The sequence below is a fragment of the Microcaecilia unicolor genome, chromosome 5 (assembly GCF_901765095.1).
Source record: "Microcaecilia unicolor chromosome 5, aMicUni1.1, whole genome shotgun sequence".
NCBI classification, from domain to species: domain Eukaryota; kingdom Metazoa; phylum Chordata; class Amphibia; order Gymnophiona; family Siphonopidae; genus Microcaecilia; species Microcaecilia unicolor.
This window is the reverse complement of record NC_044035.1, coordinates 153,460,681-153,472,927: the sequence shown is the minus strand read 5'-3', so window position 1 is coordinate 153,472,927 and position 12,247 is coordinate 153,460,681. Positions and strand designations below refer to the sequence as shown.

General features: G+C 41.9%; 1 protein-coding gene across 1 annotated transcript in view; it reads right to left on the bottom strand.

Annotated features, from left to right (window-relative positions):
• Positions 1-12,017: 12,017 nt before the first annotated feature.
• Positions 12,018-12,247, bottom strand: part of DNAJC9 (DnaJ heat shock protein family (Hsp40) member C9) — a 33,851-nt gene continuing 33,621 nt past the window's right edge. Inside the window, exon 6 of the transcript XR_003942189.1 lies at positions 12,018-12,028. The gene's annotated coding sequence lies outside the window, so the exon portion shown is untranslated. The remainder of the gene's footprint in view (positions 12,029-12,247) is intronic.

The window sequence follows — 12,247 nt, the reverse complement described above, 5'->3', positions numbered from 1 at the left end:
CCAGAAATTCTAAATGAAGATTGTTTTTAATTAAAAAAAAAAACCTGAAGAAGCAAGAGGCGAAATATGGATCCATGGGAGTTATAATGAAGTGAATTTGATTGATAGTCAAAATTATTTTTTTTTCTGGCAGACTTGACTACCAAGCTTCTTTGATTTAAGAATGCTTTGTCAATACAAATTCAAACTATAACAGCATACCTTACATTTTGCAAAATGTTGAAAGCTTATTTGTTTAAATTACATAACTTCTCAGGAATGTTCTAGCTTCTTGATTTGTAATCTGATTGGAACTCTAGAGGAGAGTGGAATATAAGAACACACAAAGACATATTGAGATTTTATATATATATATATATATATATATATATATATATATATATATATATATATAAAACCATGATATATTCCATATATGTGATGTTCCATGTATGCCACCATGTATGTATGCACCTTAACGCAATACCATTTGTAATTCTGTTAACCGGAAATGGCAACCACCATTACGGCAAATGTAAGCCACATTGAGCCTGCAAATTGGTGGGAAAATGTGGGATACAAATGCTACAAATAAATAAATTATAAGAGCAACAAGGGAGGATCCTACCTTCAGATGACACAAGAACTGCACTGTCAAGAATGCTAAGTACTGAATTCTACCTGCAATTGTTTGACTAGGACAGAACATAGGTGTGCAATGATTGAAAAGGAGTTGCCCACTTGTTGCAATAACACTGGACACTTTAGGATTTTCTGAGCACACAAAATATATATTTTATATTGTTGAAGATAATTTACCCCAACCAATTGTTTATTGATGATCTTAAGATGGCCAAGCAGATGGAAAAGACAATGGCAAAAGCTAGAAGGATGCTTGGGTGCATAGGGAGAGGAATGGCCAGCAGGAAAAAGGTGACTGCCTCTGTATGAGGCTTTGGTGAGACCTTTTTGCTCGCACCTTCAAAACGATAGATACAGGATGGAGTTGGTCCAGAGGATGGCTACTAAGATGGTCAGTGGTCTTCATCATAAAGCTTATGGGGACAGCCTTAACAATCTCAATATGCATTCTTTGGAAGAAAGGCAGGAGAGGGGAGATATGATAAACATGTTTAAATACTTCTGTGGCATAAATGCACAGGAAGTGAGTCTCAGTTGAAAGGAAGCTCTGGAATGAGGAGGCATATGATGAAGGCAAAAGGAAACAGACTCAGGAGTAACCTGAGGAAATACTTCTTCATGGAAAGGGAGGTGAATTTGTGGAACAATCTTCTTGTGGAAATAGTGGAGACAAAGTCTGTATCTGAATTAAAGCAAGCTTGGGACAAGTACATAAAATCTCTAAGGGGAAGGAAGGGATACTAGATGGCATGGATGCGCAAAGTGGATAGGCCATGTGGTCTTTATCTGCCTTCATTTTTCTGTGGTTCTCGGTTTTCTATGTTGACCACTGTATCCCAATTCCAAGTTGCTCTTGCTGATGACATGGCTATTGAACAGCAAGTTCTAGCTGGTCTGTTAATCCCTAAGGATATCCAGTGCATTATTCTGCCTCAAACATTTTTCAAACTGGTGCACCAGTAACAATAGGAGTGGCTTTGTATTTGCTGTCTCTTTCAAAGTCAGGCCTCCAAACCTCTTCAATTTGTATATATCTTTCAGTCATTGCAGTGCATTGCCCCTTTGGATGGGAAACCTCTGTCCTTACATCCTTGTGTTCAGAAGTAATTTTGTGAACTGTTAAACCAAAGACCACCTGTCCAATCCTATCACCTAAGTGGGGCTCTAGCAGTCCCCTTTTTGAAACACTTAGCGATGTGTTATTCAAGCACCTCAGCTGGAAAACTGCGATCCTCATTGTTATCACATCAACATGTAGAGTCAAGAAGCTTCAAGCACTGATCCATTATCCTCTGTCCACATAATTCAATCATACACTCAAACCTCCTTCCTAAAATTGTACCTGAATTCCACATCAATCAGACAGTAGTACTCCCAGTTTTTCCCCCCACCCTGAATTCTGTCTTGCACATACTGTGGACTGCAGGCCTGCACTGCTGTATTACCTGCATGCCACAAAGTATATTTACAAAACCTTGCAGCTTTTTGTCTTTTAGCTTCTTCAGACAAGTGTACAAGTAGCAAAGCACATGGTTACATCTGTATTTCAAACTGCATTGATCTATGCTATTGTCTGGCCAGCTTTCCCCAGTCAGGACGTATTTCCAGTCACCTCAATCACCAATATGTGCACATTTCCATAAAGGACATTTGTAATTTCCTCTCCCTTCCCCTCAACCTTTTCCATTATATACATAATTTTTACTTGTAAACCTCAGATGGTTTTCTGATGGGCGATATATTAAGTGTTATTAAACTCAAACCTTGGCCCTCTGTTTACACTTTCACCCCATATTACTGACACTATGTCACAGACAGACAGTGCTTTTGGTCAAGCAGTCCTTGCTTTCTTCCAGCCACCCAGGAATTACTACTGGGTCACATCCATACAACACTATGCGACCCTGGCTGTTGACAGAGAAACAAGAGTTATTTGTAATGGGGGTTTCTCTGTAGACAGCAGGATGAATGCAGACATGCTTTCTGGCCCCTCTTCCATGTACAGTAGCAGCAGCTATACCCAAGACTGAAGTGAGGAGGAGGGGAGCTGAGTTCAGTGAAGGAATCTCTGTGCATGCTTAGGAGAACCTTTCCAAAGGTTTCCCTAGGCTATAGGAGAGCACCACCACTAGGAGCTGTTGGAATGATGTCACCCACTGATGTGGCTATCTTCCCGTGCTGTCTATGGAGAACCTCTTGAGCAGATCAGCAACTCTGCTCTATTCAATCGACTGTATACTGCTGACAAAAAAAGAGTCCTATTGATTGATGGTACGTCATACAAAGGACTATATTTCCATGCATGCAGTGGGATACAACTAAGACTGTGAACCCTGCCCCTCTTCAAAGGTGGCTTTTCTGGAACATGGTTTTATGCAAAATGTCCTAAAAAGATTTGTGATCTTGTTTGGCATGTTTTTTTTAACATATATACATACATATGTTTGGTAAGTAACTGAACTAAAATATTTGATTGGGGGTGGAGGTTGTTGAATAAAACAAACAACTCTCTGCTTCCAAATGGCACAGGGATTCTACAACAGTGTTTGGCATGGGTCTGTGGAAATCCAAGATCTAGTCTTGAATAGTTTCCAGTACTCATAGGTCATCCAATTTTTCACTGGCAGGACTCAGCAAACCACTTGACCTTCGTTGGGAGGATCAAGCACCTCCAACAGAGCCTCCTCCCAGGTATCTTTCCTGCTTTTTTGAAAGGAGAAATTCCAACCCAGCTGGTATGAGTTTCTAACCAGAAGATGATTTAATTGGTTGCTACCTGCTGGCCTCTCAACCTCTGCCTCTACTTGTGGAAGGCCTTATGGAACTCCTAAACCTAGCCTTTGGACTTTCCTGAGAACATTTATGCAGTTATGGTTTTAGGATTACCACAAAGAATATGCATGAGAGATGAATTTCAAGTTTAAGTTTCAATTTATTTGATTTATTGCTAAACAAGTATTCATCTAAGTGGTTGTAATAATATGGGTGAGGAGGAGAAACATAATTGGCAACAAGTAACATCCACAACAAAACCTAAGGAGGAATAAAATGAGGTGTTAAGTACAGCATCACAGAAATTAGAACTAATGAGAAGGAAATAAGTAGTCACACACTCTAGTAATTTTTGCTTAGAACCATTTGGAGAAATGTCATGCCATCATTATTATCGCATATACACAATATTAACAAAAAAGTGAAGCTTGAACTACCCAGAGCGAAGTTGTAGACTTTTTAACAAACCCTATCATGGATTATATTATCATTGGCTTCTCTTACAAACCAGAAAAAAACAGCAGGTAAAAACAACTCCCCATTGGGAGAAAAAGCCACTACTCAAAAAACCAGTCTGTAACAGAATTTTACTAACATGACATAACCTCAAACTGATAACTGTGCGTGAAATCAGAGAAACTCCACCACTTATCTGATAGGCAGATCTCTTTCATGCTGAAACTTTAACAAAAAATGTTCAAATCAAGAAATAAAGTACAGAATGTATAAAGCCGGGGTGGGCGACTGTGTTTCTCAACAGCCACAACCCACTGGGGTTTTCAAGGTTCCCACAATGAATATGCATGAGATTTATTTGCCTGTACTGTTTCCATTGTATGCAAATGGATCTCATGCATATTCATTGTGGAAATATTGAAAACTCGACTGGGTTGTGGCCCTTGAGGACTATGGTTGTCCACCCCTGGTATAACAAATAGATTGTGTGCAAATCTCTGTCATGCATAGTCATGGTCTAATCCAAAAATCACAACCAGCGATGTGTGACTTCAAGAGAATGTGAGAAGCACTGGCTTTGAGTTCCACCCTAAAGAGAAATTAACTTTGAAGAGTAATTTGCAAAAGTACATTTTGGAAGTGGCAGCTTGCATCCAGTAGAACAGATGAGCTGATGGGCTAAAACTGTGGCCACCATGAACTTGGCTAACCTCTGGAACAGATTATTTAATGAATACACCAAGAATGCCGCACTATGCCTGATTCTGGGAAGGCAGCATCGCCTTAATTACCCTGGAAGTTCTGCCTGAGGCTTTCTCCAGAAACTGCTGCAACTGCTAGAGCACTGTCTTAGACAGCAGGCTGGCACAAACTCACTACCTGAAGAACCAGACTAACTAGCTGTCTCAAAACCCTTTCCACTGTAATGATAGTCTTGCATTTAACCACAGTGACTAAAACATACACTCTAGAAAGCTTTAGGAGCTTGTCTGCACCTCCCTAGAAAAGGCAGTATAGTATAACAGCCTATCAGTACCATGGCCACCTTCAAGCTGTTTTCTGGCATGTCTCACTCCTCCCAACACTATTTCCTGAATAAGGTGAAGGAAAGGGAAGGCTTCAGATTCTACTCAAGATGGGTCCACTTTAGTAGCCTTTGATATCTGATCCTCTAAATACCTAAGCTAGGTTTACAGGATAACCACACTGACTATGCATGAGCATGCAGGAGAAGCAATACATGCAAATCTCTTATTCATACTCATTGTGGATATCCCAAAAACCTGACTGACTTACTGTGTGTGCCCTAGTACAGGTTTGGAAACTACTGGCTTAGTGAACTGACTACTTGGACAATTAGGAACATGAGCTGCTCTTAACAAAAGAAGTCATATCCCCAAGACTTCTCTTCCAGGTAGGGTTGCCAACTGGCAACTTTTGCTATGGCCAAGGCCGGCTGTGGCAGAGCCTTAAAACAGGCAACAGAAAACCCCCTTTTTTTTTTTTTGCTGCCTTAGACTCCCTACTCTCTTCCCCCCTCCAAAAAAAACCCCAAAAACCAGCAAGTCATGGGCAGCACTGAAGACAGGCTGCTTCTGGCAGCCTTGCTCCTACTTTCTGGTTTTTTTTCTGATGCAACTTTTTGTGAGCAGGACCAAGCAGAAGGAAGGGCCAGAAGCAGCACATGAGTCATTAGAAAAGATGTTAGATCCATTGGGGAAGGGGAAGATACTCTTATCTCCAGGATAGGGAGAGATAACAAGCAAACAGCAACAACAACAAAAAAAAAAACAGTGGAAGACACCACACACAAGTTCCAAAAATGGTCAATGGCTCAGTTTATTCTTCAGATCCAACATACCAAAGAGTGCTGACAATATGTACCTGACACGGGCCATGTTTCGGCATGCAGGCCTTTGTCAGGGGTTCTCATAAATAACATAATGTAAGCAGTATACAGGTATAATAAATGAACATAAAAAAAGGAATAACTATTATACTAGAAGGTGCATTTTCAAAGCACTTAGACTTATAGTATATAACTTTGTAAGTCTAAGTGCTTTAAAAATGAGCCCCATAGTGTACATAATACAAATTACAAGATAGACCTAAACAATTATGAAGACTATGAATAATTGGTGAAAGAGAAAAGTCATGTGATAGAATTCATTACTATAACTCAATAAACATAAATATTGGAAACTAATAATAATGAAAAGCAGTGATAAATATTACAAAAAATAAGATGTTGCAAAAATAGGACGTGTTGTGAAAATAGAAAAAAAGGGAAAGGGTAGTAAGGAGTATCAGATACTTGGGGGTAGGAGAGGGAGAGATGACATCTGCCGGATGGAGGGGAGAGGAAGAGATGATAGACCTATTGGGGAGGATGCCAGACCCACAGTATGGGGGGGGGGGGGGAGAGATGCTACAGAAAGTTGAGGGGTAGGGGAAGAAAGGAGAGGAAGCAAAGGGAGAGATGCTGGACTCACAGTGGGAAAAGGGAGAGAGAGAGAGAGAGAGACCAGACCTGGAGGTAGGGGAAGAGAGGGCCAGACACTAGACCAACAGAGGGAAATAGAGAAAGATGCTGACAGGGAGGTGGATTACAAATTACTCACCTGGATCTTCACGGCTAGGCTACAGTGTTTTTTTTTGCCAGAATTGGTGCATGGTGTCAACCTAAAGATAATATATGGCAGTTGTTAGATTTGATTTGGACAGCCCGTCGAAGACAGCTTCCTGCAGTGGTTCTTAGTATAGATGCCGAGAAAGCATTTGATCACATGCCCTGGCAGTATATATTTGCCACACTTCGGTGGTTTTGTTTTTTAGGGAATTTTATGCACTGGATAGCGCTTATTTATGACTCTCCAATGGCAAGTCTTCACATAAATGATGCCTACACAAAAGTTTTCCAAATCTCTTGAGGTACTATCCCCACTCATTTTTGCGTTGATTATGGAACTGCTGGCCCAGTCTATCTGGGATAATCCTGGGATTAGAGTAGGGGAGCAGGATCATAGGATCTTACTCTATGTTGATGATATCCTTTTTATACTGTCGAATCCCCACACATCCTTGGAAACAGTTATGGACATTACATCATTATGGCTAGGTGTCCAGATTCACCGTTAATTCTGCCAAGTCTGAGATTTTGAATCTTACCGTGTCTGGCCACTCTTTCCAGACCTTGCATTCTCAATTTCCATTTAGGCGGCCACTTCACAGTATTCAATATTTAGGAGTGTCTATTCCGGTGGATCTGGGTCGCCTTTTCTCACTGAATTATCCACCATTACTGAATCAGGTATTGGCAGATTTGGACCGCTGGGATGGGCTTAGTTTATCTTGGGTGGGAAGGATTAGTGCAGTGAAGATGAAAATGCTACCTCGCTTTTTATATTATTTTTCCAGCCTCCCATTACCCATCCCCAAGGGGTTTTTGATTAAATTGCAAAAGAAAGTGTTTCATTATATTTGGCAGCGGACATATGTAGGAGTCGTACATATGTGACTAGAGAACAGGGTGGGATGGGGGTACCAGATTTTCTCAATTATTGTAGCACATCCCAACCTTGTTGCCCTTTTTGAATGGCACGCTTTTCCAAGTAAGCACTGGGTACAGCTGGAGCAGGCAGTCCATACCATGGCTTTTATTGCCGGAGCTGTGAACTAGATTGGCACAGGTCCCTTATGGGGCATCATGCGCTTTAGCTCTTTGGTACTCCTTCTGGATGGCTTTTTTTTTTTTTTCCTAAGCAACAATATTTTTCAGCTAAGCCAATAGTGCATGCCTCTGGATTTGATGCATCAACCCACGCCAGAGCCTTTCATAGGTGGGAGAAGCAAGGTCGTAGGACGTTAGGTCAGTTGGTGGTTAACGGCACTGTGATTCCTTTTCCTGTGCTCCCAGATAGGTTCGGGTTAAGGGAAGGTGATCTTTTTTTTTTTATTATGGGCAGTTGTATGATTTTATGTGGTGAAAGGTTCTCCCAGACTGGAAAAGGGGAGATTAAGGTCTGCCTAAGACTTTTCATATGGGAGTAGGAATAGAGTTAATGTCCAGGTTGTATCAAGCACTGCTATTTAGCAAGCCAGTAGTCCAACAGTATGAAAAGAGGTGGGAGACATTGATGGATATTGGCGTTATCCACTGTACAATGGCAAAGAATTTACAAACAGCTTACTCGAGTTACTATTGCATCTAATTATATTGAACATGGTTATAAAATATTATTCCAATGGTATTATACCCCGAACAGGTTACAAAAAATATTTGGTACTGGGACAGGGTATTGCTGGAGTTGTTCTGTTGAAGGTACCTTTGCACACATTTGATGGTTGTGCCCCAAAATTCAGCCATACTGGGTGATGGTCACTGCGATGTTTCAAGAGATGTCAGGATGTTCATGCCCTCTGAATATCCTGAGACAATTGTTGGCACTGGTGGTGTCAGTAGCTCACCTTTGTGTGGCATCCGCTTTGCAAAAGCCAGCACCTCCCACCAAAAACCAAGTCCTGCAAAAAATTGACAATTTATATTTGATGTCCAAGCTGACTGCTTTGAAATATGATCGGCTGGGACATTTTCATGCTATATAGAAACCATATTGTCTGTGGAGAGGCATCTCTTGAGAACTATTGCTCTATGTTTTCTTCAGAGGAGTAAAGCTAGGGAGGGTGGGGTGGGAGTGATGTTGTTGTTAGGACTGTTTTCTTGTTACATAACTGTATTTGATGATTTAGTCATATTCTCCTGCTTTTTCTTTCAATTTTGAATAAAGAAAAAATTTGCAAAAAAAAAAAAGATGCTGAACTGGGAGGAGGGACAAGGGAGAGAGGCACTGGCTGCAATGGGAGGGGATATGCTAGACAAGAGATGGGACAGGGACACCGAGAAAAGATACTGCGAGCATAGGGATAGTAATGCTGGACATGGGTTGGGGGGATAGAGACACTGAGAAGGCAGATGAGAAACATGAGAGGACAGATAAGGGACACAGAGGGAAGATGGATGGTAGACATATGCAGTTTTTGTGAGCATTGTTGTACTGCAAGCTCCTTTGATTTCAGGGCCTTCGTCCGTTTCCAGTCCCACTTCATCTTTCCTCTTTGTTGTTCTTACCGTGGGACTCTAGTGTTCAGTCACTACGTGGTTTCTTGGATGTGGGGAGAAAACATGTCAAAATGGACAGGAGACCCTAGCAAGAGAATTAGGAAAAAATTAGAGAAAAGCAGAGAGAGACACTGAGACCAAAACAAATGGAGAAATAAATTATCCAGACAACAACAGTAGAAAAAATATTTTATTCTGAATTTATTAATTAGAATGTCAGCTTTGGTAAATGTGTATCTCTGATTCTTGCATTTCAGTTTCTCTTTCTCTAGTATTGCTGTACACGCAGAGCCTAACTTTTTGAAGTTTCCAGTTCAGTTTTTTGCCTTCATATCTCTAATACTGATTTGTAGTCCCTTGTTTCATATTTGTTGAGGGTCTATGTTCAGCACATGTGACCAAAGTGCAGTACTCTGCTAGTATATAGTTTCTGTGAAGTATTTTGCTGGTGTTTAGTCTGACTTGTTCTATTTTTTTCCAGCCGGAAGTATATTGGTATTGTAGGGCAATGTTTCCCAACTTCTTCAAGCCGAATACGCCTGAGCTCTAGCAGATAAACATTCCAAAAACTAACATATTCCAATCACAAAACAGAAAAGAAAATGACCTTTTCTACCTTTACCTGGTCATTTTATTTTTTTCTAATCATGTTGGCCCTAGTAACTGGTTTGTGCTTTCCTGTCTTCTCTCAACTTTCTTGCCAGGGTTTTTGGTTCATTTGTCAATTTTTCTCTCTGTATGTCCATCATCCATCTCCTTTTTCCGTGTCCTTATCTTTCCCCGTATCTCCTCCGTGAATCTCTCCCCCCCACCCCCAACGCCATGCCAGCATCTCCTCTATCTCTCCACCAGCCTTGCAGCATCTCCTCTATGTGTGTCTCTCTCCTCAGTCATGCAGCATCTCCCCTCTCTCCCCTTCCAGTCATACATCATGTGTGTGGGTTACTCCCCCACCATGCATCTCCTATCTCCCTGCCACCCACACCATCCAAAATCATCACTCTTTCTCTCCTTCCCCCATTCAACATTGCCCCATCTCTGTTTCCCTCCACCAGCACCCCATTTTTTTTATACCGCACATAAAAATGTTCTCAGCATAAAATTTAAAAAAACAAATCACACCAATAACATTACAACATAAAATCCTTTAGACCTCATTTTCATTACTCAATTTGATCTCTTGCACCTTTCTCTCCTCCCCCACACCATCACCCCTTTGTCTCTTTTCCCTCCCACCACTGTCCTGGCTCCGTTTCCTCCTATCCTTCACTATTCAGCATTTCATCTTAAGCTTGACAATACCTCCCCTCCCCTCCCTCCCGAGCTGCTGCCTTGCCGTGTCTGTAGTGGCAAGAAGGAATGGATGCTGCATCCTTTCCTGCCCTGCTGCCTCCCCAACATCATGGCTGCAAGCAAACCAAAGCAAGGCAAGGCACAAGGTCAGACATGTGCGCTGCTGGCAGCTCTTGCCAGTTCTGCCCCTCCAAAACAGTAAGTTACATCATAGGAGGCAGGACCAGTGAGGATGGTCAGTCCCAGGTGCTAGCAGCAAGGTGGTGCAAGGAGCAGTCACATGGCTGTCAGCTCTGCCAGCCCCCTGCCGTTACTTCCTGTTCTGGGGCAGGGAAGCGGTGGCGGAGCTGACAGCCGCACAACTGCTCTATGCAAGACATATAGCCACCTCAGAAATTTTGACATACAAATTAAGCACAATGAATATACATGGACCTGATTTGCATACACCGCCTCCACATTATGTGCAAATCTCTTTTTGTGCATATCCTGAAAACCTGACTGGAAAGGGGTACTCCAGGACTGGACTTGGGAAACACTGGAACATAGAAACAAAGAAAAAATGAAGGCAGATAAAAGACATATGCCCTTATTCAGTGTGCCCATCCATACCATTTACTATCCTCTCTCTTACAGATCCTATGTACCTGTTCCAAGGTTTCTTGAAGTCACAGTTTTCATCCCCACCACCTCCACGGGGAAGAGGTTCAATGAATTCACCACTCTTTCCGTGAATAAACATTTTCTCAGGTTACTTCTTAGTATGCTGCTTTTCACCCTTATCCTATGCCCTATCAGATCTTCTTTTCAATTGAAAGACTGCCTTCTGGGGTATTTATGCCATGGAGGTATTTAAATTAGGGCTGCAATTCAATTAAAAATTTTATTACCCCACTGTAGTTCCTTGTGACTGAGCAAGTCACCTAACCCTCCATTGCCACAGGTACAAAATAAGTTCTTGTATATATGTAAACTGCTTTGATTGTAGCAACAGAAAGGCGTATCAAATTTCATCCCTCTTCCCTTTTTCTTCCTTCCCTCCCTCTCCTCTTCTTCCAAACCCATTATCTTTCTTTCATGGGGTCCATTATCTCTCTTCCCCACCCCCTTGTCCAGCATCTCTCCTTCCCTCCCCTCCACCCCAATGAGTAGCAACAAAAACGTTACGATGTGCAGCACCAAGCTCTTCTTCTGGCTGCTGGAACTCACCACCCCAGCCTTAGCTTCCACTGATGGCCCCTCCAGCTCTGCTCGCAGGCCCTGGGGATCAGCATCTACTTTCCCTCAATCCCCCCTTCCAATCTACCTTAAAGGTGGTCTTCTGTTGATCCCCAGCAGAGCTACTGCCTAAGGACTTCTCGGAAACATTCCCTGTGGCCCAGCCCACTTCCTCTAACATCGCTTCTTGTTTCTGTATGGGAAGGATGGGTCAGAGGGAAAGCTTCAGAGCAGGCCGCAGGCAGTGTATATGTAACACTTCCATTACCAGGGACCAACAGAAGACCACCTTTAATGGTAGACCAGTGCAAAGGGGGTGGGGGTGATGTTGAATTACAGGTGGAAGGAAAGATGACAGATTGTGCCAAGGACAAAGTTTGGTACTGGAAGAGATAGCATGATTAATTTTTTTTTAAATCACAATTGATAATTAATGCATTTATCACAGCATTAACTGCAGTTAACTTGCAGCCCTAATTTAAATCTATCATATCTCCCCTCTGCCAGCTTTCTTCTAAAGTATACATATTAGAGTTTGTCCCCATATTGCTTTATGACGAAGACCACTGATCATTTTAGTAACCACCCTCTGGACAGACTCCATCCTGTTTTTTTGAAGGTGCGTCTCCAGAATCGTACACAATATTCTAAAGGTGGTCTCTGAGTTTTATACAGAAGCTTCACCACCTCCTTTTTTCCTCTCTCATCTCTTTCCCCTTTAATCTGTTCAAAATTCTGCTGCATGACATATTCCACCAGTGTCGTATG